This window comes from Herpailurus yagouaroundi, unplaced genomic scaffold (genome assembly GCF_014898765.1).
Source record: "Herpailurus yagouaroundi ecotype Mexico unplaced genomic scaffold, PumYag 322, whole genome shotgun sequence".
NCBI lineage: Eukaryota > Metazoa > Chordata > Mammalia > Carnivora > Felidae > Herpailurus > Herpailurus yagouaroundi.
This window is the reverse complement of record NW_024412539.1, coordinates 580,318-599,894: the sequence shown is the minus strand read 5'-3', so window position 1 is coordinate 599,894 and position 19,577 is coordinate 580,318. Positions and strand designations below refer to the sequence as shown.

The following is a 19,577-nucleotide window of genomic DNA, read 5'->3' as shown; positions in this document are numbered from 1 at the left end:
ATTTTTAATTGGATTATTTGTTTTTTAGGAGTTAAGTTGTATCAATTCTTTATAGATTGGCCACCCAACTCAGTTCCTGGCTTCTCCTTATTCAGGGACCTTTTAAACTGTTTGTTGTTTTATCCCTTTTACCCCTCTCCCTGTTCCACAGGTCCCCACTCCTGTGTTTTTAGTGTATGTCCTTCCAACTCACTGTCCATACATTTACTACATAGAGTAGGTCTCGGTTGGAGGACTGGCCGGAAGGGTGACACACACTGAGCTGAAGTTACTTGGACCTTGCTTTCCTGGCAAATCAGGATATAAGCAAAGCAGCAATGTAGAAGGCATCCACCAGAGGAAGAGAATGCAGGTTCTCAGTGGCTCCCAATGCTTGCCTTGTTCTCATCATGGAGATTCATCTGTGAAGTTCGGTGGTCTCAGCATCTCCAGAATAAGGAATTCTCCAGATCACAGGAGGTTAGAACTGTGGGCTCACTGCCTTTAGTCCCTTTCTGGCCTGAACCACTATCAAACAGCTTAGAGATAACATTGCTTTAGACCCTCTCGGCCCCATCTGCAGATTCTATCACCACCTGTAAGGGAGGTGGGGTGGGGTGGGTCTGGGCAGGGGACGGGAGGGGTTTCACCTTGACGTGAAAAGGTTTCTGTTTGGTCATTGGCAATATCTTCGTTTCATATGTCTTCCCATATTTGTATTGTGCCAACCCCTTTTGAAGGAGAGGAAATGAGTTTTTATAGATTCCTATTTAACAAGCCTCAAAGCTTGGCGGAAGTCATGTGATCACCTGTGATCTGTGTGACACAAGCCTCTGGCCTCCTGGGTTTCCCGTGTGTCTGCAACACATGTTCGCTGCAATCCTTTCTAGAGAAGTTCTACATGACCATCACAAGGCTTACACTTCTATGTGTGCTATGTGTATGGTACCCTTCCTCTGCATGTAACAGGCAGCTTGAACACCTCCTGGATAAGACATGGAAACAGACTGGGACAGGGGACAGGGGTGGGAAAGCATCATTTTCAAGCTCTGGCTTTGTGTTGAGTCACTTTTCAGTCTGAGTTTTCGGCTCTGTCAGCACCCCAGGAGTCACTGGGCACAGCCACCCTGACTCTTGGAAGCGGAGCCGGGGTGTGGCTATTGTGGGAGCCAGTGTTAGAGTGTGACTGGATGGGGCCCAGCCTCAGCTGTGCTTGTGGTGACAAGGAGACTGCCATGCCAGCCCCCTCCTATCCTGACTGCTCCCTATTCACTCATCCCGCCTGGTAGCCTCCTGAAGGAGGTGAGGGAGGTGACAGAGGCCACAGGAGGAGAGGCTAAGGGAGGGGCTGTGGAGGGTGGGCATCGGCCTTGTCGCGTGTGCTGTAACCTCTAGTGCTGGCTCAGGCACCGCACCCACACGAGCACGTGGCCCACACTCAGACCCAATAGGTCCCTGGAGGATGAGCACAGGGTGACTTGGGCAGGCAGGCACTTCTTGGAACTCTCTCAGAATTTCCTGTTGTTGTTCAGAGTCATGTGACCTTGGGAGGGGTCCAGCTCAGCCCTCTGGGGGTACCTTAGACCGGCCCACAGAGGGGACCACCATCATCAGAACTTGGTGGCCATCTACAGCCTGCTACCTGCAAGCTCGTCTCTGGGCCGCAGGCTCACGTCAGACCACAGTGAACTCCTTCCTGGCCTCGAACAAAAGCTCGGAAGAGTTAAGGGTGATGGTCTTCCCATTTTATGCACACATGAGCACATTTCATAAATGATGTAGCCTAAATGTGCCTTTATTTTTAAGTCAGTTTTGGGGAATTTCACACGCCAAATCCACTGACCTAAATGAACAGGACCAGATCCCACTTCCCCTGCAGGCTGTGGGACCCTGGGCAAGTTATTGAAGTCTCAGCTTCCTCATTTGTAAAATGTAAATAAAAATAGTCCACCTTAGAGGGTTGTTGGAGGGGTCAAATAAGCTCTTTCAAGTAACACCCCCATCACAGGGCCTCACGTGTGCGCTGCTCAATAAATGGTAGCTCCCATTACGATTTTTACTTACAGCTGTCCCCTGCCTTACAAGAGGTACACACTCGCCATGTGCCTTCACCCTCAGAGAGGCTACTGTTACCTGCCATCTTGTGAACGCGCTGTGCAGAGAGATGTTGGGATCAATGGGGCCACAACCAACCAGAACTCAGCGAGGCCTTTCTTACAAGCCACTGGCACCCAGATGCATGGGCTCCCACCAGCCCCTGAAACCCCATAACTGAATAGCAGTAGTGGATGGCACGCTTCTAAAAGTGGCGTAGAGTGACTGCAAAAACACAAGTGACCCATCAATGGCAAGCAATTACAAAATACCGCTTCACTTATTGCAAGTGGGAGAGGATGAAACATGGGCAGACAACCTAAACCATCCATTCAAAAGGGCAAAGGGGGCCCTTGGAGGACAGCAGCTTTCTTCATGAAGGCCTTCTACTGAGGACTCACTCCCTGCTTTCTAGGGCCTTCTCCTGGGAGACCCCAGGAGGCTCCCAGAGCCACTCTGACAGACATCTCCGGTGCTTCTAGTGCTGTTCCTCGCAAGCACATCTTCTCTGAAGCTTGGAAACCTTCTCCAGGGGATTGGCCCCCCCTGGCTTGGGCACGTTTCTGCTGCCTAGCCAAAGAGAGGCATCGGCGATGGGGGCAGAAGGAAGGAAAAACTGGGGGTCAGTATTAACAGGCTGCCCAGCATCTTAGGCTGGCAGGCCAGCAGGATTTGGGGGCTGTGCGTGGGGCATCCTGCCACCGTGCGTCCTGGCTCCCATGTCACTTCATGGCAGTACTGAGCTTAAGGAGAATAAGAGGCAGCTGGGAGTAGAGGAAGTAAAAGTAGCTCCTACTTGCATGGCATTTTGCAGTTTGTAAAGATTTCCTAAGCAGGTCCTCCTGTGACCCTCCTAACAACCCTCGGAGCGGGGGAGGGAGCGTCGTTCCGACTTAGTAGAAGACACTGAGCTCAAGTGAAATGACTTGCTCCACGGAAGGTCTGGATTCACAGCTCTGTTTTGCCACAGGCAATCATGTGGCTTCTCCAGGGTCAGCTTCCTCCTCTATAGAATGTGGGGGGTGGATATGCAGACCTTACGTGGTCTTTTCACCTCTGATATTCTCCAACCCATCTAATTTAGTATATATAGGCTCTTCTCAGCTCACGAATCATTCTCCGTGAACATTTATTCTATACAAGTGTTCGTTCCAGCCAAGGATTCCCACTCCAAAAGAAGCATATGAAGTCCTCTCTTCTCCTTGCTGCTGGGGACACTTAGGCACCCACTTACAGACGCTAGCAGCTTCAGGGACTCTCCCTTTCTGCCATTTATGCTGGCAGAGGACACTAGGAACTCAGAACTTCTGCTGCCGCGGTGGCTCTATGCACAAGACAGGATTGCCGAGCCCGTGTTGGGGCTCCCCTCGGCAGAGACCGCATTCTATTTTAGAATGCAGAGTGACTTTTTCTGCTGGAATCAGGTTTTAAAGGCTGCTGGAGATCTGTAATGGTAAGGTGCTATGGTTAGTTACATTGTGAGTTTAATAGGCCCCTACGGAATAGCCTGGAAGCCTCTCTCTCCCGTTCATAAGTTTCTCTGAAACAAGCCTGTTAAGTTTCAACACATGTGGCTCAAGAACACTATCTGTGGCTGCAGACTGACTTGTACTTAACCATCATTCCCAACCTATCAGGGTTGTGGCTCCTACAGCCTCTGGTCCAGAACCCTGCATGGAGACACGATCAATCAATTATCTCAGGTGGCTATTATTTCTCTTAAATAACCATTCTGCTCATTGCTAAGTGCCTGTGTTCTCCCAGAGTCTCCATAGACTAAGCAACATGTCAGCATGAGATGATAGATCCAGAGTGCGAGGAAAAGGACTTAAGGCACGTGGTAGGTAATGTCCCAGTGTTATGATATTGACGCCATGCCTGTCCCCAAATCGCCAGCCTGGCTCCACTGTTAGACATAACACTGGGCTGGGAGGGGTGTGGGAGATTCTTGGCCAACTCGGCATTTCTTATCTAGTGCTGACCTCACTTACCATAGAACAGGGCTAGAAAGTCTGTGGGTCTTGAAAGTTCAGAGTGTCCTGGGCTCAGGATGGTTCTTAGTTTTAAAGATTTCTGTAGAACTATCCACCACTGCCCACCCCCACGCCACCCCCCACCAAAGTTTATAAGCTCTGCTAGCCAATACAAGAAATTCAACTATATATTTTGTTAACTCTGTTTTGCTTTCTTAGAACGTACAGCATAATAGAAGAAACAGACATTTATAAATAACCCTGACACTAGGCAGACAGATAAGTGCTAGACCAGATACACTAGATATACAAACACAGTGCCTTGAGAGACTATTTCAGAGGATCTTAAAAGGGTTTGGGAGGGGCACGAGATTAGAACCAGGCCTTAAAGAGTAAGAGGTCTTTGACAGATGCTTCTGGGAGAAGGTAAGGGGTGCTGGAGACGGGAAGGAGAATAGGTGGGGGGTGTGGTGGGCACCAGCCCGGGAGCGGGGCGGGGGGGGGGGGCCAGAGCAGGGGGGAACTGTGGGTGCAGGCGCTGGAGATGGAGGCTGTAGCGTCATCGTGGAGGACTCTGAAAGCCAGGTTTAGGAGGCTGGACTTTATTCAGCGAGGATCCCTTGCAGGAGCTGAAGGAGGCAGTGGCTGTGCCGGTGTGTGTTTCAGGGAGACCACCACAATGTCAGAACGGAGGATGGACTCATGGGGGGTCGGACAGTGGGCACCAGCAGGAGGCTGAGCGAGGGCCTAGGGGGAATGACTGGGCATCTAAACTTAGGTGAGGCAGAGATGACGGAAGGGAAGGGGAGGGTGCAAGAGACATCATGAAATGCTTACTAAAACTTTTTATAGTCCAGACACGTGCCTCTTTAGGGCTGATCTTATGAGAGCGTGTCCACTATTCTTCTGGGGTCTCTTTTATGAGATATTCCTCTGCTCAGAAAGTTACAGTGGTTCCCTGTTGCCTGTTGGATCAAATCCAGGCTTCTTCCCATTCTGACCTTCAAAGCTGCCCACTAACTGGATCCTTCGTGATTTCCTCTCCACTGTCATCTGCAGATGTTAACATTGTAAGCAGTGTAGTTCTGCTTGGGCCAAGACAATCTGCTCATAGTCTCTGGCCTGGCCTGAATCGTGCCTCAAGGCCTCTCTCCTCTCAGCTGAGGCCACCTGATGCCCCTCATCTGCACCCCGACATACATATACGGGTTTAACTCAGTTTCACCCAGCCTCCTTAGTACAATACTGACACGAGGTAGGATTGAGTTCCAGGTTCTGGCTCGGTTCGATGTGTCCCTTCCTGCTGGAGCTCTCTGTGCCTTACACTATTCTTCCCTGAATATGACAGAAGGGATCCTTCTAGCTTGTCCAGACCCACAGGAGGGAGAGACAGAGGAGGGGCAAAGTGGACAAGGCTCAGCCACACCTCTCTCCCTGCTCCACAATTCAGTCAGGATTGCTCAGTTTGACCAGTTCTATATGTGAGCTGACAGGACATTGTATTTGAAGAGTTTCATACCACAGAGGGCTTTAAATGCATTGGCCTAGACTTGGCCAACTTCTTCTTGATGTAAAAATGGAGCACAAGGTCAGAAAGACTTGCTTTCTCTATTTGCTTCCTGGTCAGGTGCCGACAGTGGCGCATGGCAGGGGCTTAAGCATGAGGGAAGAGGAACCCGGTCCCAGGGCCTTGGAATTTACACTCAATCTGTTTCTGGTTACAGCAGTTGTTCAGTACGATTTATTTTGAGACTCTATAATCCTTGAGTCAGAAGGTGGTGACTTGGTGAATCTATATTGGGCAGGAGGTGGTAAAGCAATGGGGACAGCCATGATGGGGTGTGGTATGTGGTGGTATTAGACGTGGGGGGCGGAATGGAAGGTTTGGATAGCCTTCCTTCAGGGGGCCTGGGACAGGAAAACAGACTTCACCACTGCCACCAGGTGCTCACTCTCCCCTTGCGAAGGCCCTATGAGGTGCTCCTTTTCAGAAGTCAGACTCCTCTTTCCCAGCGCACCTGCTTCTGACAGACACTGTCTGTTTCAGGGCTTATTTTTAGCCAGTTTTGACTGCACCCAACCGTGTTTCACCCTCTGCAAAGTTCTAAAGAAGCGATGGTTTAACAATAGGACCAGGCATCAGGCCCCGGAGTCTGTCTTATCAGGGGGAAACACCTAAAACTGCCGTAATCCTTCCTCTCACACATCTCTACAAGGAAAGGTTTCCTTGGTTGGCCAAAAGGAAGTGTGGCTACTTGTATAGAGGGGTGGTGGCAGATGGCAGAGCTCCTTGTCCCTGCTGATCGCCAGTGGTAGGGCTGCCCCAACTCAACTGCACCTAGTAGGCAAGCCCTGCTTTACCTCACTTCCCCCCATTGTGTGTCCTGTGCTCTCCTCCTAGCTGTAGGCACACACCACGTCCATTCATTCGGTGAGAGCTGGGCACCGGCCAACCAGGCAGACTTCCAAAGTGCCAATCCATAAGGGTTGCATTACCAGGCTGTAAAACATCACTGAGTATAATGAAATGAAAGAAGATACGTTTACCAAAACACCTTTCAAGGAGAGCACTAAATTTATTTCATTCATTTACTAAATAAATGTTTAGTTGCACCTATTCCATTCCCCCAATCAATAGATATTTATTTAGCACCTTAAGGTTTGTGCCAGACACTGGTCTAAGCACTGAGATACAATAATGAGCATAACAGCCTTCACCATGGTAGAATTTATATCCTAAAAGGGAGACAGACATATACAAGGATCTTAGGTCAAGTTCCTCACAAGCAGACACTGAAATGATTTGGGTTTAGTGATCTATTAATGAAGTAGAAATGAAAGGTGATAGGGATTGTAGAGACATGAGACCTTGTGGGATAGGAAAAAGTCAAATCATCTGAGTCCCAAACAATGGGAGGTAAGACATAAAATTGGTGTATGCAACAAAGGTCCAATAAGATTTCACAGTTACATAGAGGGACTCAGTCTATGAAAAAGACCAGCTTCAACCTCCATATTCAAGCTTGTGCTTCAGACAGCCTCAGAGTAGCCTCCAATGAGTTGACAGAGGCATGAGGCTGAGAAAGCAAAGAAATGAGGCAATATTGAGACTTATGTCTAGGAAACATTTCTGGGTATGGCTACAGGCCTACAGGGTTAGGGTTAGGGTTATGAAATTGACTGGAAGCAAACAGATTAGAAGCCTACTGGGTTGTTGTTTTTTTTGTTTTTTGTTTTTTTAATTTACTTATTTGTTTTGAGAGAGAGACAGAAAGTGAGTGGTGGAGGAGCAGAGAGAGGGAGAGACAGAATCCCAAGCAGGCTCCACACTGTCAGCACAGAGCCTGACACAGGGCTGGAATTCACACACTGTGAGATCACAACCTGAGTTGAAATCAAGAGTCAGACGCTTAACCAACTGAGCCACCCAGGTGCCCCTAGAAGCCCACTGGTTTTGAGAGAGCTCTGTTGTCAGAGAAATCATGATCCTGATTTGAAAAGCAGAAACAAAAACAAAACAACCCTGCCCCCCCCCCAGCAAAAACACCGGGTAATATAAAACATTTCTCAGGCCTTTAGATTTGCATTGGCTGGAAGCAGGCTGTGAATTATATAGTCCCAAGGATGGCCAAGTCAGCAAAGCTCACTTCAGAGAAGGCCATGGGGGAAATTGGGCATGGACCCATATTCCAACGGTATAGTCTGGCACCAGAGAGAACAGTGGACAAGGAAATTCCTTCAGAGATCAGGATTAAGGTCTAGTCAGAGAATTTCACCCTCACACTGGAACAAACAGTCTTCACTGTGTCTATCCAGAAAGATTTTATCGTTGCTGTGGACAAGTGACTGCCTTGTAGCTCCCATTATTCCTTTTTCTGAATGGAATTTTATTATGGCTTTCCTGTTCTTACCTCCATATCGTGTTTTGACTGGTGGTTAGTGGAGAGATGATACTTGTCTTTGTGTTCATAGGTCTCTGGACCACAGGGGGCTACATCTAGACTTGCTAGAGATAACTGTATATCACCCAGAGATCCTGGTCTTTGAGCTGGATATAGTGACTGAGTGGGATTTTGGAGGTGTGTGTGTGTACTGAGAGTGTAAGTATAAGACAGGTGTGCAGTAATATTTAATGACCAGTCTACCTCCTTAGCAGGCTGATAACATTAGACCTAGATGGCTAGCTGTCTATCCAATATTCATATAATATACAATTGATATGGGGGTAGACTACATTTCCTAGCATCCCTTACATCCATATAACTCGCTACCACCAATGGAATGTGAGTAGAAATGATGTGTGTCACTTCCAAGCTGGGACTTTTAAGAAGCTAATGGGGAATATCCACATTTTCTTCTCCTGTCTGCCATCTGAATGTTGAAAACTCTGAGTTTCTAGGCAATAGTGGAGCCACAAGATGGCCCCTAAACACCACATAAAGGAATGCTTGAAACCCAACCATATGAAACATGTACATTGGACAATTACATGATCAAGAAATATAGATTGTGGTAAACCACCATTGAGGGGGCGGGGTTGCACAAACTAGCGTTACCATAATGCTAGAAACAACTTCATATAAGAGTTCATGACACTGAATCAGGCATTCATTAAGCCCTTAAATGATGTTCCTACATCATGGTATGCAAAGACAAACATGCATATCCAGATAAAAACATCTATTTCAGTGAGAACCAAGTTACCGTTCACTCCACAATAAAAGGATTTAATGTAGTCACCCTTCCAGGCAGGTGACAGTTTTGTACCTCTAGGTCATGATACCATACCGGGGGTTCAAGGTTAGTCACTGCTTCTGGGAAGTTAGATACTCAGCAGCGATGGCGGCCAGGTCAGCCTCTGCGAAGGAAAATGCATATTGTAGCCTATCTATAATTGTAACCCTGCCATTGTGATGATGTTCATAACCTCACTGATTAAAGACTGAGGTGACTGGGAAAGAGGCTGGCTGACATTCATAGAGCAAGATACCTGCACTGTGGACATCTTTGGGAGAACATTCTCATGGAACAAACATTTTCACATCCTGGACCCATTATGATTTGTCCATTCATGTGCCTCTTTCCCAAAAATGCTTTGTCACATATCCCTTCCAAGTCTTTGACTATTTTTCCAAACCATTAGTCATTGTCCATGAATTGGCTTAGACCCAGATCTCAGGTCATCTCTCCTTTCAGACCAAATACCACTTAAAGCTCTGTACAATGGAAGGATTTCTCTCCTCTGTAGTCCTTAGGGCCACCCCTTCCAGCCTGTAAATAGAGCTGTAACATGACAGGAGTCCCCTTACTGCTGGTGCCAGCATATTGTGCAGATCTCTATAAACCAGCTTATTTTCTTTTCAGTATATGAAATTTATTGTCAAATTGGTTTCCATACAACACCCAGTGCTCATCCCAAAAACTGCCCTCCTCAATACCCATCACCCACCCTCCCCTCCCTCCCACCCCCCATAAAACCAGCTTATTTTAAGCTAGGACTAAAGATGGGAGATGCTGCGATTGAAACGTGCTCCCTGAGTTCATAGAAGATGATGGGATTCTGAAGTAGAAGAGGCAACATAGCAGCACTTAGCCATCAAAGGCAGAGTGGGCATGGTTACCATAAGGGGTATCAAGCCCAGAGTATAATCCTATAATTCCTGACCCACAGGAATCATTGTAAGTGTTAAGCTGATGATGGATCCCTAGGAACAACATAGAGGAGCAGCTCAATACATTCCTTCTTGACCTGTATGGCCAAAGGAACTCTAGGTCTGGAAAATATAAGCCTGACTTGAGTCACTGCAGTAGAGAATCTAGATCAGCATCAACTCAAAGACCCAGAGCTCACTGAATGAAAGGAAGACTGAAAACCCTTGAGAAAGTGCCCTGAGGTATTATCACAGGTATGTACTACAAATCTTTCTAGCCTTCCCTAAGCAGCCTTCCTGTAGCCATTGCCCACGTAACTAACTGTATACTGTGGGGGAAGCAAATACCCAAACATTTTCAGAGATTATTGAACACTGGATCTGAGCTAAACCCTGAGGACCCACAACACCACTCTAACACATAAGCCAGAGTGGAGGCCTTGGGGGAGGGTGTCATGCCATAGAGACATTTTTTTAATTGAGGGTATCAAGGTAGGTGGCTTGACCGAGATGGTAAAAAGGAAATACATGGAATTTGGGGCTTTGTCCATATCACAGTAGTCCCAGTAGATCACAAATATACCCCCATTTTTCCCCCATGTTCCTGAGTATATATTGGGAATAAATATACTCAATAACTAAAAAATCTGTATGTTTCCTCCTGACGTATAGAGTGAGGACTATCATGGTAGGAAGAAAGTGGAATCCGTGGAGCTACCCTACCGAAATGGTGGATCAAAGCACCCTGTTTATCGTGGAATCACAGACATTAGAACTAATAAAGCCTCGAAAGAGGCAAAGAGGATAATCTTCACTATACTCCCATTTACATTACTTGTTTGTCTTACGTAGAAGACCGATCATGGAGCATAGTAGCGGACTCTCATAAACCAAGTCAGGTAGAGGCTACATTTAGTTCCAGACAGACTTTTCAACATTGTAGATCAATACATACCCTGGCACTTAGTATGCAGCTGTTCATCTGAAAAATGATTTTATTTCTACAAGGAAACACCACCATCAAGTAACTTTCATGTGGAAAAGAGAGTTTTCTCTATCTTGCTATAGAATTACATCAGTTATCCAGAGTCATGTCATGTTTTTACTCTAAAAGGCATGCATTTCTCAAGATGGTGGCAAAGAGAAATGTCTTGGAACCCTTTTCAGAGACAAAGGTAAGGAGTGAATGAGTGGGGTCTATATGATAAATACATGCTGACATTCCTATTTCCCTAAATTTTTGGGTTCCTCCCTTTACATTACACCAGAGAATTTCTGTTGTTGCTGATGAGAAGTCCACTGGTGTTCTTTTGTAGTTAATCTATCTCTACCATAAATTCTGGGATTTTTCATTATTTTTATGTTTTATAGTTTACTATAATGTGGAGTTTGGAGATTTATCATATTTAACACTTAATGAGCTTTATAAAGCCGAATATTTATTTCTTCCTTCAGTTCTAGAAATATCTACCATTCTGTCTTCAATTTTTGTGTCTTTGTCATTCTTTAGTCTCTCCTGAAGCTGTTTTATTAGACTATATTGGACTGCCTCCATGTGTTTTAATTTCCTTTTTAGATTTTCTATTTTTTAATACATTGTGCTGAAATTCTAAGAAATTTTATCACTTCTATTTCCCAATTCACTAATTCCCTCTTCAGCTCTGTCCAATCTATAACTTGGACCTTTTTTTTTAAATTTCAGTGCTCTATTTTTCATTTTTAAGATATATACTTTTTTTCATATTTACACATTCTTGTTTTGTGAATCCTGTATTTCTTCTGTGGATGCTGCTCTATCCTTTATTCCTTTGAGGATTTTAAACATGCATGTTTTAAGTCTTTTTCAGAGTACTCTGTTATTTCTCTTTTCTCAGACGTGTTTCTTTCAATTTATTGGATATAATGACTATATCATTATCCTGCCTTTCCTCAAATGCTTTATTAAGAACTGTGAGCTTGTCTTCGATGAAATTTTTAACAGCTTTTTTGCAGTATAACCTATCTACCATACAATTCACCTATTGAAGTGTATAATTCAGTCGCTTTTAGAATATTCACATGGTTGTATGTCCATCACCACAATCAATTTTTCATTACCCGTTCCATGACATTTTGTCTCATAGGTACTCCTGTACTATGATGACCTCCCCGTGGAGCAGTTTTACAATTTCAGTGCAAAGCACCAAAGCACATATTCTGTTTGAGGCTTGGCTCAAGACTTGGGCTCTGAGAAAATAGAGTCATACTAAGCTCTGAACTCATCATAAAGGTTTATGCCTGGGTATTATGCAGGTGACTTTTCTTCCTTAGCCACTGGTAGTACCTCATTTTGGCATGCAGTTCCAGGAGGGAGGGGAGAGTTATTCTAACTTCCTCTTTTACATATCGTCTTACTCAGGAATTCTGATTCAGACCCACTGCCAATAATGGAGCTACCAACAAGAACACTGGCCTTTGGGGCGCCTGGGTGGCGCAGTCGGTTAAGCGTCTGACTTCAGCCAGGTCACGATCTCGCGGTCCGTGAGTTCGAGCCCCGCGTCGGGCTCTGGGCTGATGGCTCGGAGCCTGGAGCCTGTTTCCGATTCTGTGTCTCCCTCTCTCTCTGCCCCTCCCCTGTTCATGCTCTGTCTCTCTCTGTCCCAAAAATAAACGTTGAAAAAAAAATTAAAAAAAAAAAAAAGAACACTGGCCTTTATCCTTGCTTGGGCATTAAAGCTGTGGTTTTGATGATGTTTATGTATTTCCTCCTCCCCTGGATCATGAGGCTCCACTCTAGCCTTTGCCTGTGACTGTAGGTTCTTTCCATATATTTTCCTCTCCCTTTTTAGTGCAACAACTTTATTTCTGGTCCATGAAGACTTCTCTTTCTAGTGATTTATGTATGTATTGATTGTTAAATGTTTATCTATTATATGTGATGTGGAATGAAAGTGTGAGGTTCAGTCTGTGCTCAATCCACCCCATTGCCATAGAATTGGTAAAGGCTTTTCCAGACAACCTTCTGGCAGTCTTCTCAGATTCTCAGGGTGTTCATCCTGCCCTCGACTCCCCAGGATGTTCCCAGTGGCGTACCCCATGCTTTGGGCCATTACCTCTATAGAATAGACTCTTTGGATGTGGAATGTTTTTGCAGTTTTAATGCAAGACCCCCTATGGAACTGACAGACTAATCTTGTCTTTCCAATATACCTGCAGGCCAACTTCCTGTCCTTTAACCAACTTGTTAGCATGAGCAAGTGTGTGCAGGGGAGATGGGTGGGATCTCATGGTGGACTGCTATCTGTCCCCATCTGCAAATACCTCCCTCTCTGATCTGTGAAGATGGAAGGGGCAGAGAGAACCTCTTCAAAGTCATACCTGTGGTGGAGTAGAGCACCAGACTAGAGAGGACACAGGTGATTTTAACTGGTTCTATCACTACCTAGCACTGGGGCTAGTGGAAATCACTTTGTTGTCTTAGCTTCTATGGGAATACTTATAATAGCAGTTTGTCATGACAAATTGCTTTTTTTTTTTCCATTCATGCAGCATGTATTTCAGAGACAGTCTGGCCTGATCTAGTGCCAACTCTGCCACTAAACTCTAACTCACTTGATGACTTAGGGCAGCTCATACAAGGTGGAAACTCCATGGGTACCGATTTCAACTAAGAGAAAACTTGGAAGTTGCTAACAGAGCTATCTGAAGATAGGCTGGATTGTCTGGGGGAAATGGCATTATAACAGCTAACATTTATTAAGCAATCATTTGCTTACTTTTCACAGCAATCCTGTGAGTTAGATACTATCATCCCATTTCAGAGATGAGGAACAAGAGCTCAAAAAGTTATATGGAAGTAGAAAACTAGGCTCGGACCCCAGATCTGTGAAACCAGGCTGACTACTCCCACCCACTCTTCTGTTTTGCCAGTGGAAGTGCTCAGAAGAAACCGGATGACCACTGGCCAGCAGGGGAGAGAGCACAGCAGCAATTAGGTTGGGCTGAGTGACTGCTCAGCACTGAAGTTCTAGAACTCTTCATTCTCTAGGGCTCTGTTTCCTGGAAAGTAAGACTTGAATTTGATTGCTAGAGGCTCCTTTCTGTTTTAAAATCCTGTGATGCATGTGCTAGGGATAGATGGTGACAGGAAAGAAATATCATATATACTCTCTGACGTCTCGGGATTTAGTTGGGAAGACGAGCCATGAGTATGAACCCAACTGCCCATGGCCCACTGCTCTGCTGGTGGGCAGGGAAAGTCAGCAGGGGGGACAGAAAGTGTTGGAAGGAATGAGCAGGGGGCTTGGAATGGTAGGGTCTAAGTGGGTGCCAAGAAAAGGAAACAGAAAGGGTGAGTGTTTGGAAAGCCAGACGTGTTTCCCTTTGAAAGCTTAGCTGCCACACAAGCAGCTCTATCCATGCCTTGACAGCTCCTAGCCTCAGCTGTCAGAGGGTGTGTTTCACTCTCTCTAACCAGCTAAAGTGTCCTGGCTGTCCCGAACTCAACACCTCCTCTCCTGGTCTCCTGCCTGAGCCTGACACAGGAGGCTGAGAGAAAGACCACCATCGCTTTGGTTGCCTCCCACGCCCAGAAAGCCCTTTGGGTTAAGGGCTGCTATAAATATTAAGATAGGAACCCTGACGTGTGTGTGTGTGTGTGTGTGTGTGTGTGTGTGTGTGCGCATGCACAATTTTTTTTATTTTCCCCAAATCTTCAGAATATTTTAGGCATGGGGAGGAAGAAAGACAAGTTAATGACAGTGATGTCGTCAATTAACTGGGGAGGAGACTTACACTTCCTACACTTTAACTTCCTTTCCTACCAAAAAGTTGAACAAAGCTAAGAGGTTGTCATGATTTGTTGGTAGGGGTGGATGGGAGAGTGGGGCTGCCCTGTAAAGAGGGACAGAGCAGCATAATAGCAGCAACCAGCTTGGATATTTGTAGGCAGAGCCTTTAAAGCCACTGCTTGGGAAAGGGGAACTCTTTGGATAAACCACTGTATCTGTTGGAGCGTGGTCACTTTCACACTAAATGGAAGTTTCCATCAGTGGTATCTTACCATGCACAAGCAGTACAAGGAGAGGAAGGAAATGCCCTTTTGGAAACTAGTTTACAGATAAAGTGAGGCAGTGGACAAAAATGTGGAATCCAGGAAAATTAAAGAGAACAACTTCAATTCAATTTGGAAATGTTTCTGGCATCTTCTGCCTGACCAACATTGTCTAAATGCTGTGAGGCACAGGGTCTTGGAGGTAAGATCTATCCAGGCAGATAAGACTAACACACAAGAGGGGCACCAGGGTGGCTCAGTCGGTTAAGCATCCGACTTCGGCTCAGGTCATGATCTCATGGTTTGTGGGTTTGAGCCCTGTGTCAGACACTGTGCTGACAACTCAGAGCCCAGAGCCTGGAGCCTGCTTTGGATTCTGTGTCTCCCTCTCTCTCTGCCCCTTTCCTGCTCATACTCTGTCTCTCAATAATAAATAAATAAATGTTAAAACATTTTTTTTAAAAAGACTAACACACAAGAAACTATGGGAATCCCTATAAATGCTGAACAGAAAAGACAGAATTCTTGACCTACACTCCTATACTGTACTTGTTCTAGAAGTGAAGTATTGCTACTAACCTTGATGTTCCAGACTTGGCCGAATGCTATATAAGTTTGGGTAGAGTGAGGACAGCTAGAGTTCGAGTAAGAATCATTGGTTCAATCTGGATTCCTCAGGGAGCAAAGTCTGAGGCAGAGACTGATGTGCTAACACTTTGTTAAGGCATACAGTTCTAGTAGCAAGAGCAGGAAACAAGGGGGAGAAAAGCATGGAAGGAGGTAGGGCCAATAGGTAGATAGATGTATTAACAAGCTGGGCACTCTTAAGTGGGACCGGTTGTTCAATCTAAAGTACTATATCCTGGAAAAGCCCTAAGAACCAGGTCTTGGGAGGTGCCTGGGTGGCTCAGTTGGTTGAGCTTCCAACCATGGCTGAGGTCATAATCTCGTGGTTCATGAGTCCGAGCCCTGCATCAGCTCACTGCTGTCAATGCAGAGTCCACTTCGGATCCTCTATCCCCCTCTCTCTGCCCCTCACCCCCCTCTCAAAAATAAAAATGAAACATTAAAAAAGAAGAGCCAGGTCTTGGAACCACTAGTAGGGTGGGGGTAGGGGTGGAGGAAGGGCTTCTTTCCCCTCCTGGTCAGAGGTTTGCCCTTTATTGCACGGACTACTCAACGGTTCTTGGTGGTTCATTTGTTGGGCTGGGTGCTGAGCAGAGTTCTGCCACTGTGTCAGTAAAGGAAACCTGGGGAGGGGTCAGATGCGCCTGTGTGAAGTTGGGCCACACCCACAGCTGGGAACAAGAGGCAGGTGAGGCTGAGAAGATCTGAAGTGATACGAAAAAAGGGGTCTAAAACACCCATTACCCCTCTGCTGCATGATAATCACTGTCTTACCACAGATTTTCCTCTCTGGGTGCCCAGGTCCTGGCACTATGTGAGGCACAGAGCAGGCCCACATTCTATCTGTGTTAACTAAGTGAACAGAGTGAATTTTGTTGAAATAAATGAATAAATGATCACACCGACCTGAAACCCCTTCATTATCCCGGACTTCCTTCTCCTACCACTATCCCCACCCTGTACCTAACCAGCCACCAAGTACCCATAGCCTGAGGCTCTATGTTGTCTCACTTCCTCCCTGGTTCAAAAGGGAGCCTCCCAGCCTCCAGGGGCTCCCCTCTGCAGTCCGTTGACAAGCTGCTTCGTCTAGTCAACCTCAAGTACAGCTCTGATCACCCCACTCTCCAGATGCCCCAAGAAACTCGGTAGCTCCTCATTGCCTACACAGTGAAAGGTACGCTCTCAACCAATCTCCACAAGTGCCCTTCCCACCTCCTGGCCTCATCTTCCCCTTCTGGATCCTTGTAGTTCCTGGAACATACGGTCTTAATCATCTTTCACAGCCGTTTCAAGTGGTACTCACTCTGAGAAGCTTTTCCTGCTCTTTCCCACTCCGGGGCTCCTTGCCTTGCCCTGAAGGCCTGCACTGCCATTTTCCTCTTGCTTAGCACACCCAGCCCCTCCCTTGGAATATGGCAGCATTCTCCTCTCCTACTAGGTCTGAGCACCTGCGGGCCCTCCTAGTGATACGCTCCCAAGTTGCCCAAACAGAGCCTGCCCATGGCCCTGACCACACCCACTGCCCTGAGGGGGCGCCAGCGCTCCTGGGTGCCAGTCAAGCCCCCACTGGGGGCGCAAGAGCTCGTGGGTGTGGGTGGAGCCCCCACACTCACTCCAATGCTCGGCCATAACCAGGCGCGGCTACCAGACCATCCGCTGTCACGCAGTCGGCAGCCCTGACCTTGGGGTGGGTGCCTCCTGCTAACCTTATTCCATTTAAGGGTGGCATTTGGGCTCAGAGCCCAAATAAAGACAGATTTTCCCAGGCATGAGTACTGCGGAAATGAAGAGAGGAGGCTCCTGGCAGTCACCCCAAGGGAACACCAAATTTAGCCCAAAGGTTGAATATAAATATATTTTAAATTTTTTAATTGCAAAAATAACACGATAACATTAAAATAGTTTAGAAATAGGGAGAACTAAAGCCCTCCCACAGATCCACCCTACCGGCACAACTGCCTTCATTTTTGTTTCTTTCAGATCTTTGTCCTTTTAAATTCCTTTGTCCTTTCAAGTACCTACTTTACACGTAATCGTGGTGTGGGTACAGTTTTGCATCTTGCCTTTTTACAGAAGACTGTAGGAGAAGCACTTAGGAGAAGCAGCTGTAGACAAAGAGATGAGTGGTTGAATCTCACTTCTACACCTGCCAGCTGTGTAGGTTACTGGAGGGTGGGCAAACAACCTCAGGATTATTACTATTACAAGGATGAGATGATAATTCAGAAACTCTCTTAGCACAGAGCCTGGAAAACAGCACTTAACAATTCCAGGTTTGTTTTACAAACAAACTTGGGGATTTTTTTAATTTTTAATTTAATTTTATTTTTCTTAAAGTTTATTTATTTTGTGAGAGAGAGAGAGAGAGAGAGAGCAAGCAGGGGAGGGGCAGAGAGAGGGAGAGAGAGAATCCCAAGCAGGCTCTCTGCACTGTCAGCGTGGAGCCCAATGCAGGGCTGGAACGCACAAACCATGAGATCAAGACTTGAGCTGAAATCAAAGAGTCGGATGCTCAACCAGCTGAGCCACCCAGGTGCCCCTGGGGATTTTTCTTTAAACAGACTTTTCCCCAGCTAATGACGCCCTACACAGGTTTTTACATTGGTTGTCAAATGTATAACTTTGCCTCAAACCTTTGTAAGCTTACACCCCTCCAGGTTGTATTTCGGTCCACTTGAGAAAAGCCCCAGGGAGGCCTACACGGACTTTCCACCCCACCCGATTCCCTTCCCGATTTGGGCTGCTGTTTGGCCCGCAGCTGCTTCCTCAGGGGGTTGAGCTTGGCCAGGCTGCGGAGCCCAGGGCAAGAGCTCTCCTGAATGGGTTCATGCAAGGCTCTCAGTTTCTCTCAGAGGAAACCCTTGTTAGCAAGTAATTACTTGTGGCCCATCCATAGGGCCTTGAGTCAGAGTCTTGGAAAATCAGCTAGGTTAAAGGGACAGAGGGGACTTAAGCCTTGTTTCCTGGCCATGACTTCCCGGGGCTGCATCAGCCTTCCGTGTAGTTGAAGAGGTGCCAACGAGGTACCATGCCAAAATCATCTCCCCACCCACCACCATGCTTGATGGGGGGCCTGGGAGTCTCACTATTGGTTATTCCTCAGATTTCTGACTTTGAAGGCATCTAGTAAGTCTTGTGTGTCACCATCAATAACTGTCCTTAGCAGCACCTCACTGTAATTCTGATAATGGGCACCCACCTTGTACTCTGTTCAAGACCCTGGCCTGATGCGTTGCCCGCCTAGTACCCCAGCCCCTGGGATGCAGCTGTTACCCTGCTGCCAGCTGACAGATGTCCCCCGTGGTGCCTGCCTAGCATCTTGCACCACTCCTGTGGCCTGGCTTCCGTACTGATGCACTCTCCCTCCTTCCTCACTGCCCCCCTCTCCGTGTGCTCGATGTTGCGTTGTTCTGACTCCTCTGATGCCAAGGCTCCTCTGGACCTCATGCTGCCGGCTCTCTGCACACAGTCTTCTGCCCACCAGCCTGGACTCGAGGGAATGGGCCCAATTTACAAGGCCCCAGGCATGTTATAAGAATCAGTCCTGGAAATAACAGTTGCAACATCAAATAGGGCTTTTCAGAACGTTGACATATGCTATTTAGTTGTTTTAATTAAGACTTCCCTTCTTTTGAGTAAAGAGACTTTTCTGTCCTTTGGGGCTTTTACTGAAAAAGGATGTATGTTTCGTAATAGTCATTGCCAAGTGGTGGTGTTTTAGGTGCTATTTAGATGCTGCTTGAATTCTGTGTCTTTCAAGAATGTTGGCCCAGACTGAAGTCAGGGACGGTTGTATTGTGGGGTTTCCCGGAAGAAATTCGGGTTCTTCTGCTCATCAGTGGCTGGCTTTGTCTCACCTGTCAGATCTCAACCTCATTATTTACCTCCTCAGAGAGGATTTTCTGCCCATCCTGAGGAACATCCCTCCTCCACCTTTGTTAGCATCTTATCTGTTTCCTCCTTGGCGCTTATCACAATTCATACTTATTTTGTTTGTTTCCTTGTGTTAGGGTGTCTTCCCTACCAGAATGGAAGCCCCAAAAGATGGGACTCACACGTTTTGTAGAATTGCATTCCTAAAACCTGACATAGTGCCCAGCCCAGGCTAGGTGCTCAACAGATATTGTTGAATAAAATTTTTCTCTTTTCCAAATGAAAGAAGATAAAAAAAAAACCTATAGACCATACTCATTGCTGCCATCAAGTAACCAATGAGAAGAG

At 46.5% G+C, this 19,577-nt stretch overlaps 1 long non-coding RNA gene across 3 annotated transcripts in view; it reads left to right on the top strand.

Annotated features, from left to right (window-relative positions):
- The window catches only part of LOC121021814 (uncharacterized), a 100,645-nt gene that overhangs the window by 39,954 nt on the left and 41,114 nt on the right, over positions 1 to 19,577 (top strand). The window contains exon 2 of one of the 3 annotated variants that reach the window (XR_005786690.1): positions 9,718 to 10,872. The exons of the other annotated variants lie outside the window; for them this stretch is intronic. This is a non-coding gene — a long non-coding RNA (uncharacterized LOC121021814). The remainder of the gene's footprint in view (positions 1 to 9,717; positions 10,873 to 19,577) is intronic. 3 annotated transcript variants of the gene reach the window in all.